The sequence below is a fragment of the Hyperolius riggenbachi genome, chromosome 2, assembly GCF_040937935.1.
Source record: "Hyperolius riggenbachi isolate aHypRig1 chromosome 2, aHypRig1.pri, whole genome shotgun sequence".
Classification (NCBI taxonomy): Eukaryota; Metazoa; Chordata; class Amphibia; order Anura; family Hyperoliidae; genus Hyperolius; species Hyperolius riggenbachi.
Genome location: NC_090647.1, coordinates 499,047,841 through 499,071,049, shown reverse-complemented (window position 1 = coordinate 499,071,049; position 23,209 = coordinate 499,047,841).

Genomic DNA, 23,209 nt, shown 5'->3' with positions numbered 1-23,209 from the left:
CGTGGCTAGAGGGAGGGAGGGAGCGGCCAGAGGGGGTGAGCGGCGGCCGGGTGGCGCCTGTCAGAGACAGGCGCCTGGGTGCAATGCACCCACAGCACCCACCCAGGCGCGGCCCTGTGTCAGCCTACATATCCCTCTCACTTCAGATGCGCTTTAACAATTAGGCCAGTAAAGAGAATAATTACTGGCATAGATGTTCTAGTTTGCACAAATAGTAAGTGCAGCAGTGCCACCTGCAGGCTGTGACTAATTCTGCACGGTTAAGAATAGAGAAAGGAAAGACAAGACACAGAGGCCCATATGCAATTCACTTTTTCACCTGAGTTTTCTCCTAGGAGATATTTATTAACTTGCCAATAAAATGCCTTTTAAACAGCCAGAAAGCAAGAAACGACTGAAAATAATTTTTATAGTACTTTTCTACCTACTTTTTTTGGTACTTTTTTAGGTAAAAAGTGTTGAAAAGTTATTTTAAATGGAAGATGAAAACTTATCTCCTAGGAGAAAACTCAGGAGAAAAAGCGAATTGCATATAGGCCAGAACATTTATATCACGCTTTTCACCTGGAGGACTCAAAGTGCCAGAGCTGCAGCCACTAGGGCGCACTTTATAAGCAGCAGCAGTGTTAAGGTGGCAACACACGATACAATAAAATGATCCGATTTTATGTCAATTCGATGAAAACGATCAGATCTCCCGAAAAAAAGCTTTTTTTTTCATTCGACTGAATATCCGGAATGCCAGATATTTTTCTTCAATCTTTCTAAAGATTGTATGGTGTGTGTTAGATTGTCAATTTATTTATATACACACCCTAGCAATTTTGTCAGAGTTTCCAATCATTTTTATCATAATTGGGGAAAAAGTGAACATACGTGTGTGGTACATTGGTCAGATTTTTGAAATGTTACAATCAGTCAAAAAAATTTATTGCAATTCTTAAATTGAACAGATATTTAAAATAAATACACATAATAAGAGACAGTTTTTCACCAGTAAATGCACATAATAAGAGACAGCTTTTCACCAGTAAATGCACATAATAAGAGACCGCTTTTCACCAGTAACTGCACATAATAAGAAACCGCTTTTCACCAGTAAATGCACATAATAAGAGACAGACTTTCAACAGCAAATGCACATAATAAAAGACAGCTTTTCACCAGTAAATGCACATAATAAGAGACAGCTTTTCACCAGTAAATGTACATAATGACAAACAGCCAGTGTCCCCAGTATATGTAGCCAGCCTGGACCCCGTTTAGGTAGTAACAGGGACCCCGTTTAGGTAGTGAGTGACAGGGACCCCGTTTAGGTAGTGAGTGACAAGGACCCCCTTTAGGTAGTGAGTGACAAGGACCCCCTTTAGGTAGTAAGTGACAGGGACCCCTTTAGGTAGTAAGTGACAGGGACCCCTTTAGGTAGTGAGTGACAGGGATCCCTTTAGGTAGTGATAAGGACCCGTTTAGGTAGTAAGTAACAGGGACCCCTTTAGGTAGTGAGTGACAGGGACCCCCTTTAGGTAGTGAGTGACAGGGACCCCCTTTAGGTAGTGAGTGACAGGGAGCCCCATTTAGGTAGTGAGTGACAGGGACCCCGTTTATAGTAGTGAGTGACAGGGACCCCCTTTAGGCAGTGAGTGACAGGGACCCCTCCTCTAGCCGCCGCCTCTCACCCCTAACCTTGCAATGTCAGAACTCAGGATCAACGGGCGACCCGACCAGTAAGAGCGGGCGCCGGACGCACCCGCTCTATATGCGGAAGTGATGTCACTTCCGCATATCATTTCGGTGTGCTAGGTCCTAGTGCCCGCACTATTGGTCGCTGCCTGATCGAGGTCTGACGTGGCTAGAGGGAGGGAGGGAGCGGCCAGAGGGGGTGAGTGGCGGCCGGGTGGCGCCTGTCAGAGACAGGCGCCTGGGTGCAATGCACCCACAGCACCCGCCCAGGCGCGGCCCTGTGTCAGCCTACATATCCCTCTCACTTCAGATGCGCTTTAACAATTAGGCCAGTAAAGAGAATAATTACTGGCATAGATATTCTAGTTTGCACAAATAGTAAGTGCAGCAGTGCCACCTGCAGGCTGTGACTAATTCTGCACGGTTAAGAATAGAGAAAGGAAAGACAAGACACAGAGGCCCATATGCAATTCACTTTTTCACCTGAGTTTTCTCCTAGGAGATATTTATTAACTTGCCAATAAAATGCCTTTTAAACAGCCAGAAAGCAAGAAACGACTGAAAATAATTTTTATAGTACTTTTCTACCTACTTTTTTTGGTACTTTTTTAGGTAAAAAGTGTTGAAAAGTTATTTTAAATGGAAGATGAAAACTTATCTCCTAGGAGAAAACTCAGGAGAAAAAGCGAATTGCATATAGGCCAGAACATTTATATCACGCTTTTCACCTGGAGGACTCAAAGTGCCAGAGCTGCAGCCACTAGGGCGCACTTTATAAGCAGCAGCAGTGTTAAGGTGGCAACACACGATACAATAAAATGATCCGATTTTATGTCAATTCGATGAAAACGATCAGATCTCCCGAAAAAAAGCTTTTTTTTTTCATTCGACTGAATATCCGGAATGCCAGATATTTTTCTTCAATCTTTCTAAAGATTGTATGGTGTGTGTTAGATTGTCAATTTATTTATATACACACCCTAGCAATTTTGTCAGAGCTTCCAATTATTTTTCTCACAATTGGGGAAAAATTGAACATACGTGTGTGGTACATTGGTCAGATTTTTGAAATGTTACAATCAGTCAAAAAAATGTATTGCAATTCTTAAATTGAACAGATATTTAAAATAAATACACATAATAAGAGACAGCTTTTCACCAGTAAATGCACATAATAAGAGACAGCTTTTCACCAGTAAATGCAAATAATAAGAGACCGCTTTTCACCAGTAACTGCACATAATAAGAGACCGCTTTTCACCAGTAACTGCACATAATAAGAAACCGCTTTTCACCAGTAAATGCACATAAAAAGAGACAGCCTTTCAACAGCAAATGCACATAATAAAAGACAGCTTTTAACAAGTAAATGCACATAATAAAAGACAGCTTTTCACCGGTAAATGCACATAATAAGAGACAGCTTTTAACCAGTAAATGTACATAATGACAAACAGCCAGTGTCCCCAGTATATGTAGCCAGCCTGGACCCCGTTTAGGTAGTGAGTGACAGGGACCCCCTTTAGGTAGTGAGTGACAGGGACCCCCTTTAGGTAGTGAGTGACAGGGACCCCCTTTAGGTAGTGAGTGACAGTGACCCCTTTAGGTAGTGAGTGACAGGGACCCCTTTAGGTAGTGACAAGGACCCCTTTAGGAAGTGAATGACAGGGACCCCCTTTAGGTAGTGAGTGACAGGGACCCCCTTTAGGTAGTGAGTGACAGGGACCCCCTTTAGGTAGTGAGCGACAGGGAGCCCCGTTTAGGTAGTGAGTGACAGGGACCCCGTTTAGGTAGTGAGTGACAGGGACCCCCTTTAGGCACTGAGTGACAGGGACCCCGTTTAGGTAGTGAGTGACAGGGAGCCCCGTTTAGGTAGTGAGTGACAGGGACCCCTTTAGGTAGTGAGTGACAGGGACCCCGTTTAGGTAGTGAGTGACAGGGACCCCCTTTAGGCAGTGAGTGACAGGGACCCCCTTTAGGTAGTGAGTGACAGGAACCCCCTTTAGGCAGTGAGTGACAAGTACCCCTCCTCTTGCCGCCGCCGCTCCCCCCTCACCTTGCAGTGTCAGACCTCAGGATCAGCGGGCGACCCGACCAGTAAGAGTGGGCGCCGGACTCACCCGCTCTATATGCGGAAGTGATGTCACTTCCGCATATCATTTCGGTGTGCTAGGTCCTAGTGCCCGCACTATTGGTCGCTGCCTGATCGAGGTCTGACGCAGCTAGAGGGTGAGAGGGAGCGGCAGCTAGAGGGGGTGAGCGGCGGCCAGAGGGGGTGAGTGGTGGCCGGGCGGCGCCTGTCAGAGACAGGCGCCTGGGTGCAATGCTCCCACAGCACCCACCCAGGCGCGGCCCTGTGTCAGCCTACATATCCCTCTCACTTCAGATGCACTTTAACAATTAGGCCAGTAATGAGAATAATTAAAAAAAACAAGAATAATTACTGGCATAGATGTTCTAGTTTGCACAAATAGTAAGTGCAGCAGTGCCACCTGCAGGCTGTGACTAATTCTGCACGGTTAAGAATAGAGAGAGGAAAGACAAGACACAGAGGCCCATATGCAATTCACTTTTTCACCTGAGTTTTCTCCTAGGAGATATTTATAAACTTGTCAATAAAATGCCTTTTAAGCCTCCAGCAAGCAAGAAAATACTCAAAATAATTTAGATAGTACTTTCCCACTAACATTTTGGTAGTTTTTTAGTTGAAAAGTGCTGGAAAGTTATTTTAAATCGAAGATGAAAAATTATCCCCTATGAGAAAACTCAGGAGAAAAAGTGAATTGCATATAGGCCAGAACATTTATATCACGCTTTTCACCTGGCGGACTCAAAGCGCCAGAACTGCAGCCACTAGGGCGCACTTTATAAGCAGCAGCAGTGTTAAGGTGGCAACACACGATACAATAAAATGATCCGATTTTAAGGCAATTCGATAAAAACGATCAGATCTCTAAAAAAAAAAACCTTTTTTTTTCATTCGACTTAAAAATCCGATTGGATTTCCCGTTTTCTTTGATTTTTATCGATCCGGAATGCCAGATATTTTTCTTCAATCTTTCTAAAGATTGTATGGTGTGTGTTAGATTGTCAATTTATTTATATACACACCCTAGCAATTCTGTCAGAGTTTCCAATCATTTTTATCATAATTGGGGAAAAAGTGAACATACGTGTGTGGTACATTGGTCAGATTTTTGAAATGTTACAATCAGTCAAAAAAATTTATTGCAATTCTTAAATTGAACAGATATTTAAAATAAATACACATAATAAGAGACAGCTTTTCACCAGTAAATGCACATAATAAGAGACCGCTTTTCACCAGTAGTGATGGGCCGAACCTCCGATTTAAGGTTCGCGAACCTTGTTCGCGAACTGCCGCGAAAGGTTCGGTTCGCAGGAACTTCCGCGAACCGCAATAGACTTCATTGGGGAGGCGAACTTTGAAAACTAGAAACATTTCTGCTGGCCAGAAAAGTGATGGAAAAGATGTTTCAAGGTGTCTAACGCCTGAGATCTTTCAGTGACTACAAGAGGGGAATTTTTTTTTCAAAAATACCTTATAGTTTTTGAGAAAATCCATTTCAAAGTAACTCCTTCTGACCGTGGGAGAATTAAGCACCCGCCGACTTTAGCAGTTAATAGCAATGCCGCTTTAAAAGCTAGAAACACCAAACTTGCAGAAAATGTTAAGGAGAACAGTGGAAATAAGAGGAATTTTTTTTTTTCAAAAAGGCCTTATAGTTTTTGAGGAAAATCAATTTTAAAGTTTCAATGTAAATTCTCCTTCTGACCGTGGGTAAATATACCCCCGCCAACTTTAATGGTTAAATGCAAAGCCCCTTTAAAAGCTAGCAACACCAAAATTACTGGGGATGTTAAGAAGAACAGTGGGAACAAGAGGACATTTTTTTTTTCAAAAAGACCTTATAGTTTTTGAGAAAATCGATTTTAAAGTAAAAAAAAAGAGTCGATTCATAAAAAAAGAACCGATTAATTAAAAAGATCCGGCTCATTCATGAGCCGTTAGAATAGCAGAGAATGCGTCCTCGGAAGGACGTGAAGCTGCTGGCTCCCGCTGCTGGCTCTCCCCACCTGCCTGCACCTGTCAACCCCCACATAGGCTGGCACCCAGCGCACCCATGGGTGCACTGGGTGCCAGCCTAGGTGGGGGTTGACAGGTGCAGGCAGGCAGGTGGGGAGAGACAGCGGGAGCTAGCAGCTATGCATCCAAAAGGACTTTTAGATGCATTCTCTGCTATGTGGGTGGGGGGCTTCGGAGATCTTCAATCAACTTAATAGAAGATCGCAACATAAGAGGATACAGTTCGTTGGATCATTTACCGAGGATATTGCCGTGGGAATTTTTTTTTAAAAAGGTACAGGTAAGTATTTCTGGTTAATTAAGAAAAGGACTTTTTTCGTGGTTGTGTTTTTATTTCATTTAACCCTTTGTGAAAATGGGTAAGGGGTACTTTGTACCTCTATACTCATTTCTCCTGGGAGGGGGTGGGCATCTGGGGTCCCCTTCTTAAAGGGGACTCCCAGATGCCACCATGAACCCCCCCCCCCAGGTAGTCGTCGCCCCCATCTCCTCCTGGGGCACCGGAGGTGGGGAAGAGCCCCTTGTCCATGGATTGGGGGGGGGAAGGGGAAGGCTTGGCTGCCCTTCCCCCCCAGAGCCCCCCATACCATGGACCATGCGGGCTGGTATAGCTCAGGGTGCGAAGCCCCAGTCGGCCGGGGCTCCACATTCTGGCTATCCCAGCCTGCATGGGGGACAAGGGGTTACAGAGGCTCGGGAGGGGGGACCCCACGTCATTTTTTTTCATTTAGTTCCCACACTCAGCACATAAAATTAATAATAAAAAAAAATATATATATATATATATATATATACACATATATATATATATATATATATATATATATATATATATATATGTATATATATATATATATATATATATATATATATATATATATATATATATATATATATATATACATTTTTTATTTCCTTTTTTTCCCATTTAGTTGACTCTTGGGTTTTTGGTTTAGTTCCCACTAGACTGCTTATAAAAACTGGCATTTTGCATGGTAGAGTAGGACTCACCAGATCGGGGACACTTTGGCGCAGTTGGTGAGCTTAAGCGCGTTAAAGCGTAACCAAGAGCCCCTGTCACTGTTTTCCTGCTGTGTGCTGCAGCCCCTCTGTAATTATATATTTCTTATGGAGGTTGGGGACCTCCTGTGCTGCGTGCATGCTTTGCATAGAATTGCATAAAAAATTTGGTTTGTGCTGCTTACCCCTTGGTATTTATTTATAATTTTCCCCTGTAAGCCTGCATAACCACACCCACCTCTAGCACAGTTAAGCATATAAATTAGTGCATTGCACAAGTTCAGAGAGTTCATTTGGTAGCTAGTGAAAGGTAAGGTGTTTTTAATTTCCTTTTTTTCCCATTTAGTTGACTCTTGGGTTTTTGGTTTAGTTCCCACTAGACTGCTTATAAAAACTGGCATTTTGCATGGTAGAGTAGGACTCACCAGATGCTGTGTGCTGCAGCCCCTCTGTAATTATATATTTCTTATGGAGGTTGGGGACCTCCTGTGCTGCGTGCATGCTTTGCATAGAATTGCATAAAAAATTTGGTTTGTGCTGCTTACCCCTTGGTATTTATATATATATATATATATATATATATATATATATATATGTGTGTGTGTATATATATATATATATATATATATATATATATATATATATTCCTCCCGATGCGTCCGATGTATGCACGCATATTGATGACGCGGCAGGAGGAGGCCCTAGAGCTGCGCAGGTGCAATCGCGTCTGTGCGGACTGCGCAGCCGCGTCAATCTGTGGTGGCCATATTGAGTGGGGAATGAGAACCCGACCTGTTCGGAGGGGTCGGGAGTCGGGACCCGACCGGGGCCGGTATTACTGCGGGAGCCATGGGGGAATGAACGGGAGGGCGCGGATGGCGTCCTCCATGGATCTGGATTATGAAAAGGTATTTAACTTTTTTCACATTTGTGGCCTCGGAAGTCCTTTAAATATTGTTTCCTGCTATATTTTTAACATATCCTGCAAATTTGGTGTTGCTAGGATGTAAGGGGCCTTTGCTATTAACTGCTAAAGTCGGCGGGTGATGATAACCAACCAGAATTATAGGGGTGCAAAAGTGCTGAATTCTGCCATAGGCTTCACTTAGGCTCCCTATTTCACTTTCAAAAATCTCAAATCTTTTCAAAGGGCAATTGCTCAGCAGTGGCAAATTTTCTAGCATTGTAGGAACTGTTAGGGGGATCATAACTGGTGAGTTTCGGGCCCCTAGGCCGAAGAGGTCATATCCTAGGGTCACAAAAACCTGTTTATTTGGGCAATTTCAATGCTAGTGATTCTGACGTACATAAATCGCAGCCATGGCCGTTAGCAACGTCTGAATTTCACGAAATGTCTCATGCAGGTAGAAGACATATTGTTAGACTTGGATTCCAAAGATGGGGTCCCTACATCTCTGCAAACCAGAGTTACAGGGGTGCAAAAGTAGTAAAATCCCCCATAGGCTTTCATTGGCTCCCTATTTCACTTTCCAAAATCTCACATCTTTTCAAAGGGCAATTGCTCAGCAGGGGCAAATTTTCTAGCATTGTAGGAACTGTTAGGGGGATCATAACTGGTGAGTTTCGGGCCCCTAGGCCGAAGAGGTCATAGCCTAGGGTCACAAAAACCTGTTTATTTGGGCAATTTCAATGGTAGTGTGTAACGATCGGTGTAACACAGAGAGGATCTGATTACCGGTGATCTGCAGTATCACCGAGAATGCAGATATACACCCGATTATTGATGATCTGCAGTATCACCGATAATCAGATATATCTCTAACCTCTGGACACCTGAGTGATGAGAGTGTTTTGGTGCGTATAACTGCGTGACGCGTACCCTCGTATGCGTCATCACGTAGAGGATGTGAGGTCAGAGAAAGGGCGGAAGTACCACAAGGGTACTACCGCTGAACCGCCCGCTGCCCGGCCTCAACGCGTCCTACTCGGACTCCTCCTTCTCACTCACACCACTGCCAGCCAGCCACTGCAGCAGCCACCACCGGTACTATTTAACTTTACGCAAACTTTTTTATGGGGAAGCGGGCAGAGGGGGGAGCGCTAGCGGAGGGGGTGGGGGGAATTTCTGCCACCCCCCCCCCGCGATCGGGGCATGCTCCCCCCTTATGCCTGCGACCCCATAGGGCCCCCAAAAGCGGCATGTTCGGGGGAGTTCGGGGTTCGGCCCGAACATGCCGAACATCTAGCCCATGTTCGGCGAACGGACCCAAACCCGAACATCCAGGTGTTCGCCCAACACTACTGGGAAGTTATTTTAAATGAAAGATGAAAAATGATCTCCTAGGAGAAAACTCCGGTGAAAAAATGAATTCCATATGGGCCAGAACATTTATATCACACTTTTCACCTGGTGGACTCAAAGCGCCAGAGCTGCAGCCACTAGGGCGCATTTTATAAACAGTAGTAGTGTTAAGGTGGGAACACACGATACAATAAAATGATCCGATTTTACGGCAATTCGATAAAAACGATCAGATCTCCTGAAGAAAATTGAAAGCTTTTTTTTTGGCCACCTTTAGGGAGACTTGCCCAAGGTCTCCTACTGAATAGGTGCTGGCTTACTGAACAGGAAGAGCCGAGTTTTAAAACCTGGTTGCCTGTGTCAGAGGCAGAGCCCTTAACCATTACACCATCCAGCCACTGCAAAAGAATCCTCAGTATACAGCATCACTCAATTGCTGTGTAAAGAATATAACAAATGTATCAATCTATAATAATAAAAGTCACAATTCATGATCACCATTCATTAAAAATTCCCTATAAAACTCACTGCTATAGCTCAAATAACGTCTTTGTATAAGTACCCTGTAGTATGTATAATCAATCATTTATCATTGGAGGTTCAACTTATGAACAGGGCCGGATTTAGGCCAATGCCCCCTAGGCCATGGCCTAGGGCACCACAGGAGCGAGGACACCAAAGCAGCAGGCTAAACTGGTGCAGCATTTGCAAGCTTGCAAATAGAGATGTAGCGAACTGTTCGCCGGCGAACGGTTCCAGGCGAACTTTGGGGGTTCGCGTTCGCCTGCAGCAGGCGAACTTTTGCTGAAGTTCGATTCGCCCCATAATGCTCTATTGAGCAAAACTTTGAACCTCTACATCACTGTCAGCAGGCACATTATTGCCAAACACACTGGTCTCACTGCTGTAAGCCCACCCACCCTCTCTCTTCCAAGCAAGGTCCTTATACCATTTGACTCAGTTGTCTGCCTACACTAATTCGTTACGGGACAGCTGCTACACACTCTGCTAGGGAGATTTTAATTAGCCTCTTGTGGGTCTCCTCCCACCTCCCTCCTACCGGAGGGAGGAGGGTCTCATCTGCCAGGGAATTATACTATTTCAAAAACCAGTTTACATCATACCATAGCTGGGAATCGAACCCAGCTCTCACTGTGCCACAGCCCCTGAACAAGCATGCAGATCAGGTGCTCTGACTGAAGTCAGACTGGATTAGCTGCATGCTTGTTTCAGGGTGTGATTCAGCCACTATTGCAGTCACAAAAATCAGCTGGACTGCCAGGCAACTGGTATTGTTTACAGGAAACATCCATATCACTCTCAGTTAAGGTTCCCTTTAAGCAACCTAATGTTTCTATTGCATTGAGCATACATGGTAAATTTTAGGCCAGCTTCAGTTACTACTGTTGTGGTACAGTGGTTAGTGTGCTTGCCCACCACACAGTGAGACCCAGGTTCAAATACCAGCCAATGTGAGTTGGCTTTTATGCTACAAATCCTTAAAGGGAACCTAAACGGAGAAGGATATGGATTTTTCCTTTTAAAATAATACCAGTTGCCTGAATCGCCTGCTGATCCTGTGTCTCTAATACTATTAGCCACAGCCCCTGAACAAGCATGCAGATCAGGTGCTCTGACTGAAGTCAGACTGGATTAGCTGCATGCTTGTTTCAGGGTGTGATTCAGCCACTATTGCAGTCACAAAGATCAGCTGGACTGCCAGGCAACTGGTATTGTTTACAGGAAACATCCATATCACTCTCAGTTAAGGTTCCCTTTAAGCAACCTAATGTTTTTATTGCATTGAGCATACATGGTAAATTTTAGGCCAGCTTCAGTTACTACTGTTGTGGTACATTGGTTAGTGTGCTTGCCCACCACACAGTGAGATCTGGGTTTGAATCCCAGCAATGGTATGATGTAAACTGGTTTTTGAAATAGTATAATTCCCTGGCAGATGAGACCCTCCTCCCTCCGGTAGGAGGGAATAGGTGGGAGGAGGGAGTTGGGAGGGGACCCACAAGAGGCTAAATAAAATCTCCCTAGCAGAGTGTGTAGCAGCTGTCCCATAACTAATTAGTGTAGGCAGACAACTGAGTCAAATGGTATAAGGACCTTGCTAGGAGGAGGAGAAGGTGGAGGAGGGAGGGAGGGAGGGTGGGCGGGTCCTACAGCAGTGATGTGTATTTAACTCAATCAGGTGTGCCTCAAGGTATTAGAGCTCTTGAAACATGTTTTCTATCATTTTGCCAGCCGGAAGAATTTTTTAAAATTTTTAAAGTTCGCCTCCGCATTGAAGTCTTTTGCGGTTCGCAAACTTTTTCGCGAACCAAACCTTTCGCGGAAGTTCACGAACAGGGTTCGCTAACTTAAAATCGGAGGTTCGCGACATCTCTACTTGCAAATGCTGCAATGCAGGAAGATAAGGCGTGTGCCTGACCGCTGTACTCTGCTGCTAGCCGCCTGTGCAGCAGCCATCTTGCTCTCTGTGCACGTTTGCAATGTAGCCTGCGGCTATGGACTTGGCCAGCATTAACGATGGAGAGGAAGAGTAAGCTTCTGCACTGGAGACAAGTGGAGAAAATGAGTGACACTGATAGCTGCTGCGTAGTAAAGATGAGCTGGCTACCTATGCTGAAATGGGGAGGGGAGGAGGGATTAAGGGAGACATCTGGCTACCTATATTAGAGGGAAAGGGGGAGGGGTCGTCTGGCTACTTATACTGGGGGGGGGGGTCATCAGGTTACCTATACTGGAGAGAAGGGAGAGGGGTCATCTCGCTACCTATAACAAAAAGGGGGGGGGGGGGGCGTCTGGTGACAGTGGCCTTGGGCGGTGATGAGTACAAATCCGTCCCTGCGTATGAACCCCTTTATGATAGAAACTGGGTTCTGCGTAAAGTAAAATAGTGCTACTAATAATTTATGAACAATTCAGAGATAGCAAAAAATGCCAGTGCTTAAAGTATACCTGGGACAAAGAGGGGGGAAAAATTTATACATATCTGGGGCTTCCCCCTCCAGGTAGTGTTGGGCGAACATCTAGATGTTCGGGTTCGGGCCGAACAGGCCGAACATGGCCGCGATGTTCGGGTGTTCGAGCCGAACTCCGAACATAATGGAAGTCAATGGGGACCCGAACTTTCGTGCTTTGTAAAGCCTCCTTACATGCTACATACCCCAAAATTTACAGGGTATGTGCACCTTGGGAGTGGGTACAAGAGGAAAAAAAATATTTGAAAAAGAGCTTATAGTTTTTGAGAAAATTGATTGTAAAGTTTCAAAGGAAAAAATGTCTTTTAAATGCGGAAAATGTCATTTTTCTTTGCACAGGTAACATGCTTTTTGTCGCCATGCAGTCATAAATGTAATACAGATAAGAGGTTCCAGGAAAAGGGACCGGTAACGCTAACGGTTTCACGCCCTCTTGAACTACTATTCCCAGCAGCGACACAGAGCACAATGCTATACAGTGGTGGGTGAGCGGTGTACTACTGTTCCCAGCAGCGACACAGAGCACAATGCTATACACTGGTGGGTGAGCGGTGTACTACTATTCCCAGCAGCGACACAGAGCACAATGCTATACAGTGGTGGGTGAGCGGTGTACTACTGTTCCCAGCAGCGACACAGAGCACAATGCTATACAGTGGTGGGTGAGCGGTGTACTACTATTCCCAGCAGCGACACAGAGCACAATGCTATACAGTGGTGGGTGAGCGGTGTACTACTATTCCCAGCAGCGACACAGAGCACAATGCTATACAGTGGTGGGTGAGCGGTGTACTACTATTCCCAGCAGCGACACAGAGCACAATGCTATACAGTGGTGGGTGAGCGGTGTACTACTATTCTCAGCAGCGACACAGAGCACAATGCTATACAGTGGCGGGTGAGCGGTGTACTACTTTTCCCAGCAGAGACACAGAGTGGCAGTAAACACAATGCTATACAGTGGTGGGTGAGCGGTGTACACAGAGTGGCAGTAAACACAATGCTATATAGTGTGGGTGAGCGGTGTACTACTGTTCCCAGCAGCGACACAATGATTGGGGGGACCCTGGCAAGCCTGGCTGGAGAGAGAACTACCCTGCCTGCCTACCCAAAGCTAAACCCACAGACAAATGGCGGAGAAATGACGTGGATCGGGTATTTATTTACCCGAACCACGTGACCCGTTCGGCCAATCAGAGCGCGTTCGGGTCCGAACCACGTGATCCGTTCGGCCAATCACAGCGCTAGCCGAACGTTCGGGCCATGCGCTCTTAGTTCGGCCATATGGCCGAACGGTTTGGCCGAACACCATCAGGTGTTCGGTCGAACTCGAACATCACCCGAACAGGGTGATGTTCTGCAGAACCCGAACAGTGGCGAACACTGTTCGCCCAACACTACCTCCAGGCTTACTGCTCCTCCCTCGCCGTCCTCCTCTGCCTCCTGGGTCTTCTGAAACTGGTCCCCCAAAATGTCCTCTAATTGGGGCCAGTGGAATAACAATACGGGCTGCAGCCCCTGCACCCAATGGGGGGGGGGGGGGGGGGGGGGGTCATTCCCCCCTCCCTCACCTTGGGCTCTCCTGTCAGTGCTCCCCCTCCAGCATCAATCATTGGCAGCAGTGGCAGGCAGGAACACATACCTCCATGTGTTCCATGCGCCAGAGGTTCCACTCTTTGTGTCCGATGCTACTTCCTGTTTATCAGGAAGTAGCAGGAGAAACATAGAAATCAGTCCTCCGCGGTGGAACACATGGAGGTATGTGTTCCTGCCAGGGCCGGGCTGAGGCAGAGGCAAGAGAGGCTCCAGCCTCAGGGCGCAATGTAAGAGGGGTCGCACAACTTGCTCAGCTATCATTTCCCTATTGTGTTTGAAGCAGAGAGAAATAAGAAAAGGGGATACATGGCAGTGACTGCTAGCCAGATAACTAGAGATTAAGGTGTTGGGGGCCCTGAGGCACCACATAGTCTAATAGCAATCCGTGTGATGGCTGGGGTGAGAGGGCTTGGGGGGGGGGGGGGGCGCACTTTGGTGTCTCAGCCTTGGGTGCTGGAGGACCTTGTCCCCGGCTCTGGTTCCTGCCCACAGCTGCTACCAATGATTGATGATGGTGGGGGAGCGCTGAGGAGAGAGCGCGAGGTGAGGGAGGGGGGAAAGTGGCAAGGGAAGCCTCTGGATTATCTACTAATGAGGTAAATATCTAAATGGGGCACTTCCTGTATATGCGCCACTACTAGGCCACCGCTTTCCTGTCTCCACTGCGGGAGGGTTGCCACTGATGAGGTCTCGGTGCTATGCTACATGCTGCGCTGGGCATGCAGCGAGGGGTGGCCGGGGGACAATGTGATGGAGGATGGTGACTGTCAGTCCATCAGGGAAACGAGCAGCAGCCGGGGTGGGGGTGGGCATGATCCCGCCCCCTGGAAGACACTGTTTGACACAAGTCGTTTAGGCAGCATCATGGAAAACTAAACTCATATAAAAAGTGAAAAATCCAATGAATCAAATATAAACAGACAAACCGAGAGCCCAATATAGTGTAGTAGGTAATAACCCAGGAGGAACAAAATGACAGGTAAGTATTATACTTACAAACACGGGTTACCGCTCAGGCAACCACTGTATAGGCAGGTGGGGAGTATAAACCTGTAACCACTCAGGATTAAGATGTCGCTCTCTGTGAAAGAAGAAAAAGAGGGTATATCACCCTTCCACCAAGGGTGGATCGCTGGATAAATCGATGTACAGAGGCGCCAGTAGGATAAAAGATACTAAAAGGTTTATAATATCTAGGTGGTGGTGGTGGACCAACCGACCTAAAACAGACACGATGCTGTCGATTAAAGTCAACGATAATATATTCACATACTCCAAGGAACACTGCGACGCATTTCACGGGTACAAATCCCGCTTCTTCAGGCATTAAACAATAGGAGTATCACACTACAAAATGACAGAGACAAAGACCATATCAGGGAGCTGCAAATGTATACTATAGGATTGTAAACGTAGATGTATATTTGTAACAAGGGGAAGAGATGGAAGCGTATGGGGTAATCTGGTGTAAAATTTATCGCTCTGTGTGTGGGGGGTAAGAAACGGAGTGGTTGTGATCACTATATTGTGTGGATGGATCGAGTAGGGAAAATTTAGCTGGACTGAAGGTGGATCGGGGTCAGGGGGAGGGGGGAAAACCAGGCACATATTATAGTGATATAACTATATCACTATATAGTGACATGTCAGGGGATAAAGTATTCCAGTATATAGTATATAGGCAGATGTAAGAGACATCTGCCTACATACTATATACTGGAATACTTTATCCCCTGACATGTCTTATACCCTAACTACCGAATACTTTCCTTAATAACCCTCCTCCTCTTCAACTTTTTTTTCCCTAAACTTACAATTCATGCCTCTCCTATCTCCCACAGTTATATCACTATAATAGGTGCCTGGTTTCCCCCCCCCCCCCCCCCTCCACCTGACCCCGATCCACCTCCAGTCCAGCTAAATTTGCCGACTCTGTAGGCTTCCCTGGGACTGATGGATGCAGGTTGGCACACTATGGGTACGTAGCTCAGACTGCTACCCACAGTATGCTGACAGGCATCCATCACTCCCAGGGAAGCCCATAGAAGCAGAAAAAGTGGAGGCAGCTGCGCAGAGCAGCTAGAAATCTCCCTGGAAGCATAGGCGAGCCTGACTCGTCCATAACGATTTCAGCATGTTTTAGCTGGACGAGTCAGGCTCGTCATTACTGCTAGGGAGGTTAATGGTGTGGATCGCCTCAATGTGATCTTTTTTCGATGCCGTTGCTCTTATTGAAAACATGATAGTTGGCTAAAAATGATACTGTTAATGGGTACCAGTAGCCTTTACCTATGCTGTATGCCGCCTTCTCCTATTTATGTCTGTATTCTGGCAGCATGATAAGCAGTGATGGGCCGAATCCAAATTCGCAATTGCACATCGTAATCATAATGGAAAATTTTAGAGAAAATCGTAATTCCTTTTTCTATGTTATAGTAATATTTCATAATTTCGCATGTTTTTCTGCGTCATTTTGCAGAAATTTGTGCTGACTTCACCAAAACTGCTACATGTATTTAAAAGAATAGTGGGTACAAGACAAAAAAAGAATTTTCCAAAAAGACCTTGTAGTTTTTGAGAAAATCCATTTCAGAAGTGCCATAAAAAATGGTTTTAACCACCCTGGCGTTCTGATAAGATCGCCAGGGAGGCTGCGGGAGGGTTTTTTTTAAATTAAAAAAAAACTATTTCATGCAGCCAACTGAAAGTTGGCTGCATGAAAGCCCACTAGAGGGCGCTCCGGAGGCGTTCTTCCGATCGCCTCCGGCGCCCAGAATAAACAAGGAAGGCCGCAATGAGCGGCCTTCCTTGTTTTGCTTACACCGTCGCCATAGCGACGAGCGGAGTGACGTCATGGACGTCAGCCGACGTCCTGACGTCAGACGCCTCCGATCCAGCCCTTAGCGCTGGCCGGAACTTTTTGTTCCGGCTGCGCAGGGCTCAGGCGGCTGGGGGGACCCTCTTTCGCCGCTGCTCGCGGCGAATCGCCGCAGAGTGGCGGCGATCGGGCAGCACACGCGGCTGGCAAAGTGCCGGCTGCGTGTGCTGCACTTTATTTGGCGCAAATCGGCCCAGCAGGGCCTGAGCGGCAGCCTCCGGCGGTGATGGGCGAGCTGAGCTCGTCCATACCGCCCAGCTGGTTAAACCGTCATTTTTCAGTTTAAAAACCATGTTTTCTTCGCATTTTTAAAATCGATTTCCAAAAAGACCTTGTAGTTTTTGAGAAAATCGATTTTAAAAATGCGAAGAAAACATGGTTTTTAAACTGAAAAATGACGGTTTAAAACCATTTTTTATGGCACTTCTGAAATGGATTTTCTCAAAAACTACAAGGTCTTTTTGGAAAATTCTTTTTTTGTCTTGTACCCACTATTCTTTTAAATACATGTAGCAGTTTTGGTGTCAACAGCATGAATGGGGGTCTTGCTACTCACTTCTAAATTCGGCATGAAATTACGCTAAAACTACATGAAATATTAGACAAAATTACAAATGACAATGCGAAATCAATTGAATTTACAAAACCTAATTACATATAGGCGTAAGTGCGAAATTTTATGCAAAATTGTGCACAATCCTAATTAGCTGATTCCGATCATCACTAATGATAAGACCCTCCTGACAATGTACATTTATGGCTATATAAGAGGTCATTCACTTTTGTTAAACTGTCCAAATGCGCAATATTTTATAACGCACCGAGGCATCTCATTTTTTCCCCTTAATATTTATAATTAAAAAAAGGAAAGTGGAATATTCTAGAAGGAAACATACGATGCTCCATATATACCCCCTTATTAAGGCTTTGCACAGGAAACCAGAGTGTTGCTCTGCTCATTGTGATGTCATTGTGATGTCACAGGCAGCCCTATAGAAAGGTGTGCCCTGAGGGAGGAGCCTCAGACGACACATTGTGATGTCATTGTGATGTCACGGGCAGCCCTATAAATAGGTGTGCCCTGAGGGAGGAGCCTCAGATGACACAGAGTGGTTGAGGCGGATAGTTGTGTTGTCTTTTGTTGCTTTTAGCAATGCGATTTATGGAGTGTGTTGTGTTGGCTGTCCTTATTGGACTGGCCAATGCTTTACCCCTGAAAACACCAGGTAAGCATATGATGGCAGTACATCCTATTTTCTAATTCTTATTTTATTTTTCTACGTTATTTAAAAAAGAAAGCTTTGTATTATTATATAAGGTAATGTACAATTTTCCATATGGGGCCTCCATGCTAAGGCATTACAGAGAAGCAGGAACCCTAAAGCCAGGCCTGAATACAGCTTCTCAGCACAGTCTAATCTGCAATGTTACTTGTGTTGACACAGCTTTCACCCAAGGAGGGGGGAGGATAAGGTCAGGTGTGAGTGAGGGGTGGATACGGTTAGGCAGCCAGTGGGAGTGCATAGCTCTCAACTGTCCCTTTTTCGGAGGGACAGTCCCTTTTTGGGAGCCCTGTCCCTCTGTCCCTTTTTCACCCTCATTTGTCCCTCTTTCAGGACTATATCCCTCTTTCTATATAAATATGTATATTAATATGCTAAAAATGTGTTTAATTGACTCTAAACTTTTTTTCCATCCTTTAAATTGATATATTAATAATTTTAAAATGTTACTATGAAGGAAAATTAACCAGGATAGAAAGGACCAGTCAGGTTTGAATTATAAAGCAAAATATTTTTCTTATGAAATCTTTATGGTATGCGTGACAAGGGGCGTGGTGGGGGTGTGACAAGGGGGTGGGACAGGGGCGTGGCTTAAGTGTCCCCTTTTCTCATCTCAAAAAGTTGGGAGGTATACGGTTGAGGTTAAGCATCGGTAGAGGGAGGGTTCAGTGGGAAAATAGTGTTAGGTTTAGCTGTAGTAAAATATAGGTATTTATTACCAATGATGAGCAAAAATGCTAATATTTTTTTCGCATTAAATTGTGCAAAAATATTGTTAAATTCGCTATTTTTTTTGCAGTAAAAATATAGATTTTTCACATTTTTGCGGTAAAATATATTACAGTAAAAATAATAATTTTACACCTTTTTACGCTTTTTGTGGTAAAATATTTTTTTTGTGTTTTTGTGAAAGCCGCAAAAACGCAAAACTTCCAACCAATTTTGCGAAAAATGTGCGTGAAGCTGAAAATAGCATTTTCGATGCAAAAATGACTTTAGCAAAAAATCGCAACACTGATTATAACCAATATTTTACTATTGTCATTAGCAATGCAAGAGTAGAATATCAGTACATTTACTGGTGTATATGTAAGGGGCCGGAAAATTTGGGCACAGGGTAAAGCCAAAAAAAGTCTCACCCTGCGCCTCCAAAAGTGCCGGCGGTGTTAATTGCTATTCGCCCTCCAGGCCGCCATGGACTGTGAGGTAAGACGTTATTCAGATGCCAGCTATTGCTGGCAGCCGAATTAAGCTGTTTTTTATATCATAATTTGGGCTCCATCTCTTGACAGCACCCAAATTACTACCTGAGTGCCGCTCTAGCCATAATCCCTATTACGGCCTATGGCGGCGCCTGGTGCGTCTCGATATAGCCACCCTAAAGGTGTTCATTAATGTACCCTTTATGGATATGCAGTAAGAGATCACTCACTTTTGTTAAACTGTCCAAACGTGCAATATTTTATAATGCACAAATGCATCTAATTTTTTTTTGTTCTTAATATTTTTATTTAAAAAAAAGGAAAGTGGAATATTCTAGAAGTAAACATATGATGCTCCATATATGGCCCCATATTGAGGCAGGGAACACACTTGTCTTTCAGTATTCTGTGCGAGTTTTCCTGCATACTTTTTCTGCACACCAAGTGTGTCTCTATGCAGGAAAACGCGCGCGTTTTTTCATAGCAGCTAATGTAATTGATACAAAAAACTGACAAAATGTGCAGAGTCATGATGCAGAATGTCAGTTTTTTTTCTGCGCGCGAACAAAATATTAAGTGTGTACTAGCCCATTGATTAACATGAGTTCTCAGTTTTTCTGTGCAGAAAACGCGTACGAAAACAGTCAAGTGTGTTCCCTGCCTAAAGCTTTGCACTGGAAACCAGTGTGTTGCTCTGCTCATTGTGATGTCATAGTGATGTCACAGGCAGCCCTATAGAAAGGTGTGCCCTGAGGGAGGAGCCTCAGATGACACATTGTGATGTCATTGTGATGTCACGGGCAGCCCTATAAATAGGTGTGCCCTGAGGGAGGAGCCTCAGATGACACAGAGTGGTTGAGGCGGATAGTTGTGTTGTCTTTTGTTGCTTTTAGCAATGCGATTTATGGAGTGTGTTGTGTTGGCTGTCCTTATTGGACTGGCCAATGCTTTACCCCTGAAAACACCAGGTAAGCATATGATGGCAGTACATCCTATTTTCTAATTCTTATTTTATTTTTCTACGTTATTTAAAAAAGAAAGCTTTGTATTATTATAAAAAGGTAATGTACAATTTTCCATATGGGACCTCCATGTTAAGGCATTACAGAGAAGCAGGAACCCTAAAGCCAGGCCTGAATACAGCTTCTCAGTACAGTCTAATCTGCAATGTTACTTGTGTTGACACAGCTTTCACCCAAGGAGGGGGGAGGATAAGGTCAGGTGTGAGTGAGGGGTGGATAAGGTTAGGCAGCCAGTGGGAGTGCATAGCTCCCAACTGTCCCTTTTTGAGAGGGACAGTCCCTTTTTGGGAGCCCTGTCCCTCTGTCCCTTTTTCACCCTCATGTGTCCCTCTTTCAGGACTTTGTCCCTCTTTCTAAACAAATATGTATATTGATATGCTAAAAATGTGTTTAATTGACTCTAAACTTTAGTTCCATCCTTTAAATTGATATATTAATCATTTTAAAATGTTACTATGAAGGAAAATTAACCAGGATAGAAAGGACCGGTGTGGTTTAAATTGTAAAACAACAAATTTTTCTTATGAAATCTTTATGGTATGCAAGACTGGGGGCGTGGTGGGGGCGTGACAAGGGGTGTGGCAGGGGCATGGCTTATGTGTGCCTTTTTCTCATCTCAAAAAGTTGGGAGGTATGTATTATAAGCAAGGAAATGTGGTATTCAAAGATTGCAGTAAATAGGAGAATAATTTTATGTAGCACCACTCAGAATTCTCCTTTCAGAACCCAATAGAATCACATATTGGGAAAATCAGCTGCCAAACCCATTGCAGAGTCCATGTAGCATCTTCACTAAGGTGCCCATACACGATACAATAAAGCAATCCAATTTACCACAATTTGATAAATCGAAAGCTTTTTTTTTTTATTCGAGTCAAAATTCCAAATTTCCCATTTTTTCCCATTTGTCTCAATCGGGAGTGGCGGAAATTTCTGATCAATTTTTTATGAAGATTTACGGTATGTGGTAGATAGATAATTTCGCAAGCAATATTTTAGAGTTTTCAATCATTTTTTTTCATAATTGGGAAAAATGTAACACAAGTGTGATGCATTTGTCAGACTTTTCAAATGTTACCATCAGAAAAAAATGATTGTACAGTAAATCTTGATTTTGAAAAGAAATGTAAAACATTGTATGGTGTGTGGCCACCTTTAGACAGAAAGGGCCACATGAGAAGCAATGCAGATGAGAAATAATGGGGGAAATGGGGAAAACATGGACGCCTTGCCAAATAAAATGAATTTATGAATTCTGTGCTATGTTTGTGCTATATGATGTAGTCTCGATATTACAGTGTATTTTGTAACTCTGCAATGTACTCATCCATATCAATGTGTTTTTGTTTATTTTTAGCTTCAGCTGTGGGAGGAGACTCCGAAACAGTGAAGCCAGCAGGGATGATGGAGGAGGAGGAAGAAGAGTATGAGGAGCAGCCAGGTAAGTACCATTCCATGACTCTGTACTGTGGAAGCAATAATGGCCAAATAGTAGGGCCGGGCTGACACAGAGGCGATAGAGGCTCCAGCCTCAGGGCACAGTGTAGAAAGGGGCACACAACTCACTGAGCTATCATTGTGTTTGAAGTAGAGAGAAATAAGATACATGGCAGTTACTGCAAGCCAGCTAGCTAGAGATTAAGGTGTTAGAGGGGTTGGGGGCCTTTGGTGCCTCTTAGTCTAATAGAAATCAGTGTGTGATGGCTGGGGTTGGAGAGATGGTGGGGGCACTATGGTATCTCAGCCTTGGGTGCTGGAGGACCTTGCCCCGGCTCTGCCAAAGTGATCATTTATGATGATTTGTACATTATGAATGGCAGCTCTCTTTAAATCATTGTCTACCTAGAGGCTGCCAGTTAATGGCCATATAGATCAGTGGTTCTCAACCTTTTCCGGCCCGGGGAAAACTGTCTGACCAAATTTTTCTTCAGGGAACGGCGCGGGGGGGGGGGATATAGGGAATGCGGCCCCCGGTTGTTTGCGCGACCTAGTCGACAGTGCCGTGCGCAGCAGGCTATGGGGGGGGGGGGGGGCCTGGGGTGCGGCTGCATAGCTAGCATAGTTGCCCCAGTGTAGGGAGTTTAGTTGCCTCAGTGTAGCTAGTATAGTGCCCTAGTATAGTGCCCCAGTATAGTGCCCCAGTATAGCCAGTATAGTGACCCAGTATAGCCAGAATAGTGCCCCAGTATAGCCAGAATAGTGCCCCAGTATAGCCAGAATAGTGCCCCAGTATAGCTAGTATAGTGCCCCAGTATAGCTAGTATAGTGCCCCAGTATAGCCCCCCAGTATAGCTAGTATAGTGCCCCAGTATAGCCCCCCAGTATAGCTAGAATAGTGCCCCAGTATAGCCAGTATAGTGCCCCAGTATAGTGCCCCAGTATAGCCCCCCAGTATAGCTAGTATAGTGCCCCAGTATAGCCAGTATAGTGCCCCAGTATAGCCAGAATAGTGCCCCAGTATAGCTAGTATAGTGCCCCAGAATAGTGCCCCAGTATAGCCAGTATAGTGCCCCAATATAGCCCCCAGTATAGCTAGTATAGTGCCCCAGTATAGCCAGTATAGTGCCCCAGTATAGCCAGAATAGTGCCCCAGTATAGTGCCCCAGAATAGTGCCCCAGTATAGCCAGTATAGTGCCGTAGTATAGTGCCCCAGTATAGCCAGTATAGTGCCCCAGTATAGCCAGAATAGTGCCCCAGTATAGCTAGTATAGTGCCCCAGTATAGCTAGTATAGTGCCCCAGTATAGCTAGTATAGTGCCCCAGAATAGTGCCCCAGGATAGCCAGTATAGTGCCCCAGTATAGCCAGTATAGTGCCCCAGTATAGCCCCCCAGTATAGCTAGTATAGTGCCCCAGAATAGTGCCCCAGTATAGCCAGTATAGTGCCCCAGTATAGCCCCCAGTATAGCTAGTATAGTGCCCCAGTATAGTGCCCCAGTATAGCCAGAATAGTGCCCCAGTATAGTGCCCCAGAATAGTGCCCCAGTATAGCCAGTATAGTGCCCCAGTATAGTGCCCCAGTATAGCCAGAATAGTGCCCCAGTATAGCTAGTATAGTGCCCCAGTATAGCTAGTATAGTGCCCCAGAATAGTGCCCCAGTATAGCCAGTATAGTGCCCCAGTATAGCCAGTATAGTGCCCCAGTATAGCCCCCCAGTATAGCT